The following is a 6294-nucleotide window of genomic DNA, read 5'->3' as shown; positions in this document are numbered from 1 at the left end:
GACTGAATGCACTTTGTTTACTTGCACTGTTGATATTAGCACTTTGTAAGCTCCAAAGCTTTCTCCCTACCTTTGGGAAACCCTTGTGCTGTGCAGGCTTAATTTGTGCTTTAATTAGCACAGCTGAGAGTTATTTATATAACCCGGTCTTGCAGCAGGCATCACTGACACAATTTGGTCATCCTAAATTAGTATTATTGTTGCTTACCTTATATCCTTCTTTATCAGCAGGAAACAGTAGTGCTCTCCTTTTAGTCTGGGTGCCAATTATCAGGGTGGAGTGGAGGTTTATGTTAAAATTAGGAGCATCTGATTTCTATAAGGAAACAAGTTCTAGCTGGAGAGGCATAGCTGCATTACATAAATTAGAAGCTGTGCATAATTTCTGGCAGCATGACCTAATGACATTTATTTTCCAAATCCTAGAGGAAGCAGAGCAGAGTTGACTGGCTCTATTGGCTTCATCTTGGCATCTCCTTATCCTAGAGGAAGCAGAATCAAGCCAGCAGCAAGGATTAGCTATAGACGCAAGCTAAAGGGTGTGATCAGGGAAGAAGTGCCAGTCCAGTCCTGGGATGCCTTCTGTGTGAGGGATAGCAATTGTGTGTCTCCGGGGGGGGAAGATAGAATGTTGTTTCCTCAGGCTGGGGAAGGGCTGGCAACAATAACAAGAAGGATACATGATGATGAAGATTATAATGCAGTGGTGGCCAGCCTCTGGAAAGGGGGGGGGGGGTTCTTGCTGAATGAGTACTTGAGCAGCAACTTGTTTGCATGTCTTTCAGAGAGAATGAAAGAGTGCCAATATAGTTTCCTGACTGAAAAGCTGTATGATGCTGTGTGGGTGTATATGTCAATAAGGTTTTCTCAGTTTGAAAATCCTTCTGAGGCCCTCCAAGTACCTACAAATCCAAAATGTAGCCCTGCAAAGGATTTGAGTTTGAGACCACTGGGCTACAGCCACTGCCTTGTCGCACTGTTTGGTTGCCTTCAGATCCTCAGATACTGTCGCTCCAATGTCCCTCTCCCGGTCTGTGCATATCAGCCTCACCTCTCAACACATCTCCCTTGGATTTCTATTCCCCAAATGCATCACTCTTTACTTCTTTGCATTGAATTTTAGTTGCCAGACAAGACCATTCTTCCAACTTCTGCAGATCCTTTTTTATATTTTCCACTCCCTCCGGGATGTTTTCTCTGTTACAAATCTTGGTATCATCCACAAAAAGGCAAACCTTACCTTCTAACCCTTCGGCTATATCGCTTACAAATATATTGAACAAAATTGGCCTCAGCACCGATCCTTGCACTCCACTATTCACCTTTCCTTCCTTTGAGCAAATTCTATTAACCACCACCCTCTGGCATCTTTTTGTCCAGTTTCTAATCTGGTTCACCACTTTGGGTCCTAACTTCAACCTGTCAAGTTTGTTCAAAAGCCTCCTATGAGAAATTGTGTCAAAAGCTTTGCTGAAATCTAAGTAAATTACATCTAGAGCACATCCTGAATCCAATTCTCTGGTCACCCAGTCAATAATTCAATCAGATTCGTTTGGCACAATTTACCTTTAGTTAGACCAGTGTTTCCCAACCCTGTCCTGGAGGAACACCAGGCCAATTGGGTTTTCAGTCTAGCCCTAATGAATATGCATGAAGAAAATTTGCATGCCTATCACTTCCATCATATGCAAATCTCTCTCATGCATATTCATTAGGGCTAGCCTGAAAACCCGATTGGCCTGGTGTTCCTCCAGGACAGGGTTGGGAATCACTGAGTTAGACCATATTGCCTCAGATCTCGTAACCCATTAGATTCTAAGAAATTCACTATCCTTTTTTTCAGCAACACTGCCATCATTTTTCCAATAACCAAAGTGAGGCTTACTAGCTGTAGTTTCCTGCTTCATCGCTGCAACCACTTTTGTGAAGAGGGACCTCTTCTCCAAACCCACAAAACCTCTCCTGTCTCTAAGGATTTATTGAATAAATTTTTAAGAAGACCTGCCAGAACCTCTCTGAGCTCCCTCAATATCCTGGGATGGATCCCATCCAATTCCATGGCTTTGTCCACCTTAAATTTTTCAAATTGTTCATAAACACTTTCTTCTGTGAATGGTGTGGTATCAACTCCATTCTCACGTCTAACTTTGCCAGCCAATCGTGGCAGTTGTCCAGGATTTTCTTCTGTGAACACAGAACAGAAATATTTGTGTAGCATGTTTGTTTTTTCCTCATCACTCTCCACATGGCGGTTTATAGCTTCTTTCAGTCTCGCAATTCCATTTTTCATTTTCCTCCTTTTACTAATGTACCTGAAAAAAATGTTGTCTCCTTTTTCTTACATTTGTAGTCATTTGCGCTTTTGCCAGACATCTCTCTCTCTCTTGGCTTCTTTCAGTTTCATCTCATATTCCTTTCTGTGCTCCTCCTCTTTTTTTTTTATATTTCACGAACACCAACTCTTGACTTTATTTTCTCCACCACTAGTTTCCTTTTTCTCTTGTTTTTATTTATTTACCTCACATATAGGTTGGTAGCCATTTTTTATTGCTCCTTTCGTTTCTCCACTTCTCTTATGTTCTATGTTCTCTCATCCTATAAGTTCTTTCTTCAGGTACTCTCCCATTTTATTAAAGTCGACACTTTTGAAATCCAGGACTTTGAGTTTTGTGTGGTCACCCTCCATTTTAGCTGTTACATCAAACCAAACCATTTGATGATCACTACCACCCAGGTGGGCACCCACTCAGACATTAGAAACACTTTCCCCATTTGTGAGCATCAGATTTAGTATTGAACATAAGAAACGCCTTCGCCGGATCAGACCTAGGTCCATTAGTCCGGTGATCCGCACATGCGGAGGCCCAGTTAGGTGCTCCTTATTGAAGACCCGGATTTCCCGTACCCCCCGATGTGATTTGCAAGAAGGTGTGCATCCAACTTGCGCTTGAAACCCAGTACAGTAGTTTCTGCCACAACCTCCTCCGGGAGAGCATTCCAAGCACCCACCACTCGTTGTGTGAAACAGAACTTTCCTACATTTGTCCTGAACCTGCTGCTGCTCAGTTTCAGGCTATGACCTCTTGTCCATGTCACATCCTCGTTGATTCCATCATAAGAACATAAGAATAGCCTTACTGGTTGAGACCAATGGTCCATCAAGCCCAATAGCCCATCCTCACGGTGGCAAAATCCAGGTTCCTAGTACCTGGCCAAAACCCAAAGAGTAGCAACATTCCATACTATCGATCCAGGGCAAGCAAAGGCTTCCATCATGTCTTAATAACAGACTCTCCAGGAATTTGTTCAAACTTTTCCTTTTTTTTAAACTCTTTATTAATTTTCCATTCAAAAACAGTGCATTAAAATATACAAATGGAGAGGGGATTCAAAAATGTGTGGGATAAACACAGGGGATGCCTAAATAGAAAGGGAATGGAAACAGGACATGGCTGCTGAGGTATTATGTTAGGCAAGGATAGTAGGAACTAAGGACAGTGCCAGACGTGTCTTGCAAAAAGCATGTGGCAAAAGACATGTAGATTTGGAAGCTCCAGTATTAGGGAACTAAAGCAAAGTTGAAGAGAACGAGAGGGCACTCGCTAAAGTTAGAAGGGAAAAGATTCCGTACAAGCGTAAGGAAGTTCTTCTTCACCCAGAGAGTGGTAGAAATCTGGAATGCTCTTCCGGAGGCTATTATAGGGGAAAGCACACTTCAGGGATTCAAGACAAGGTTAGACAAGTTCCTGCTGGACCAGAACATACGCAGGTAAGGCTAGACTCAAATAGGGCACTGGTCTTTGACCTAAGGGCCACCGCGTGAGCAGACCGTTGGGCATGATGGACTAGTCTGACCCAGCAGCGGCAATTCTTATGTTCTTATGTCCATCAGCTTTCTCTTTTCCAAGCTGAAGAGCCCTAACCGTTTTAGTTTTTCCTTGAAAGGCATCTGCTATCTCTCTACTTCTTTATGTTTTCTGCAGACAGAGCTTTCCAATCCACATCCAGCACGTTTAAATCACCCATCAACTGCACCTTCTCTGATAGCTCACAATTTAGATTAAAAACCATTCTGTGGCACATGTGTGCAACTGGTGGTATAGCAAGCCTCTTTATGCAAGAATAAAAAAACATTTAGATATGAGTGAGGAATTATAGGGAGAAGAAGTGTTAAGTAAGACTGAGAATAGCTGAAAAAGGTGTGAAAGTTGGGGGGGGTAGATAGTGGTGATGGAATTTTGTACTGAATCAATAGGAAAAGAAAGAGAGGGGTGCTTTAAAAAAAATGTGGAGTTAAGAGATAGCTTAGGCAGATTTCATGGTAAAATGGAAAACAAACCAGGAGGACCTAAATGTAATACAGTACATGTATAAGCAGGTAATGGGATGCAAAGGGACTTCTTACAAGAAATGAGGGAGTATTATAGAGATGGAGTAGTTGGGGAAGACTTTAATGCCACTATGGAGCTCATTTTCAAAAAAGAAAAACATCCAAAAAGGGGCAGAAGAACATAAGAACTGCCATCTCCGGATCAGACCCATGGTCCATCGAGTCCGGCGATCCGCACACGCGGAGGCCCAGTCAGGTATACACCTGATGTAGTTTTAGTCACCCATATCCCTCTATGCCTCTCGTAAGGAGATGTGCATCTAATTTGCCTTTGAATCCTAGCACAGTGGATTCCTTAATAACCTCCTCTGGGAGAGCATTCCAGGCGTCCACCACTCGCTGCGTGAAGCAGAACTTCCTGACATTTGTCCTGGACTTGTCCCCCCCTTAGCTTCAAACCATGTCCTCTTGTCCGTGTCGCGTTGGACAATGTAAATAATTTGTTTTTCTCATCATACCCGTCCAATTTTCAAAACCTATTTTCTAGATGGATTTCTGTGTTGTTTATCTGCAGTTCCTCTAAATCTCAAGGGAGGGTGTTGGAGGTGTGGTTTGGGTGGAACTAGGGCAGGCTTATAATGTGGACATTTTTCTGCCATAATCAAACATTTAAGAATATGCCCAGGGCACAATTTGGATGTCTGGGGCTAGACCTATTTTAATAATAAGTGCCAAAAAGGTGCCCAAAACTGATCAGATGATCACTGGAGGGATGTAAGCATAACCCCCCTCCCATCGCCAAATATGTGAATGAAGCAGTACCTACCTGTCTGTATGACAGCTTCAGATGTTAGGGCCAGTCCTATTAGAACAGCAAGCAGGTTCCTGGAGTAGCCTGGTGGGCAAGTGTACTGAGCCATACAGATTGTTCATACTCTAATCAGTACATTTAGGGTGGAATTTTTGAGTTTCCCAAGCCCCATCCTAATCCCACTGTACCCACATAGAGGGGTCGCCTGCAGGCATACGGACTGTTGGTGTAATGTACAGTGGATTTTGGAAGGCTTACTATAGGGGGTTATGGTGAGATGTGTATCTGGGCCTTTTTATGTGAGGTTCACTGCAGTGCCCCAATACTCTGCTGGGATGTCTGTGTTACCAGAATACTGGCCCCTCCTACAGCCCAGTGGCTTGTGTATGTTTGTGTTTTGGACTTTTTCCTCCCCAAAATAATGGTTCAAAAAGAGTTGCACTGAGCACAAACAAGTCCATTTTCTATCAGTTTATGTCTGAAACAATTTTATTGATTTCAGAAAACTTCACATCAACAATAATCAACCCAAAAAGAACAATACAGAAGTGTCAAGCCCTAGATCTTATACATCGACCAACGTCTGCATCCCATCAATAATCCAAACCCTTCCCACCCTCCCTAAGCCAAACTACCCTCCCCACCCTCCATCAGTCCTCTTAAGAGCAGCAGAAACCCCCCCCCCAAACACACACTAAATACGTCCATTAAAAAACCAATCCCAAACAAGATAGATGTGTTGCAGTTTTGAGAATGGGTATGTTTGGTTCTGGATTTTTGTGCATGTTCCCCAAAGTGTCTAAACTCAGATTTAGACATCATATTGAAAATGGCCGTCAACATCACCAAGTCTAGATAGTACTAGGAAAAATGGCAATATGCAGGGAAAGAGGTACAAATAAAATAGAGATTTGTGGAAGACCGGGGATTAGTATGTTTGCTTATTTGGACTTTTTATCTGCCTATGCTACATATGTATATCTAAGTGGTATACAGCAGAATATGTTAAAACAAATAGATAAGGAACTCCATAAATGTGATTGAGAAAGAAACACCATTCTCACATGGTGAGATATTTGGTGAATGATACATCCAGCTACTAAGACTATGCCTTTTTCATATTGCCCCATGGATCTTGCTCAAGGAGTGACTC

Source organism: Geotrypetes seraphini, chromosome 3 (assembly GCF_902459505.1).
Source record: "Geotrypetes seraphini chromosome 3, aGeoSer1.1, whole genome shotgun sequence".
NCBI classification, from domain to species: domain Eukaryota; kingdom Metazoa; phylum Chordata; class Amphibia; order Gymnophiona; family Dermophiidae; genus Geotrypetes; species Geotrypetes seraphini.
The sequence above is the reverse complement of the archived record's forward strand: the minus strand, read 5'-3'. Positions refer to the sequence as shown.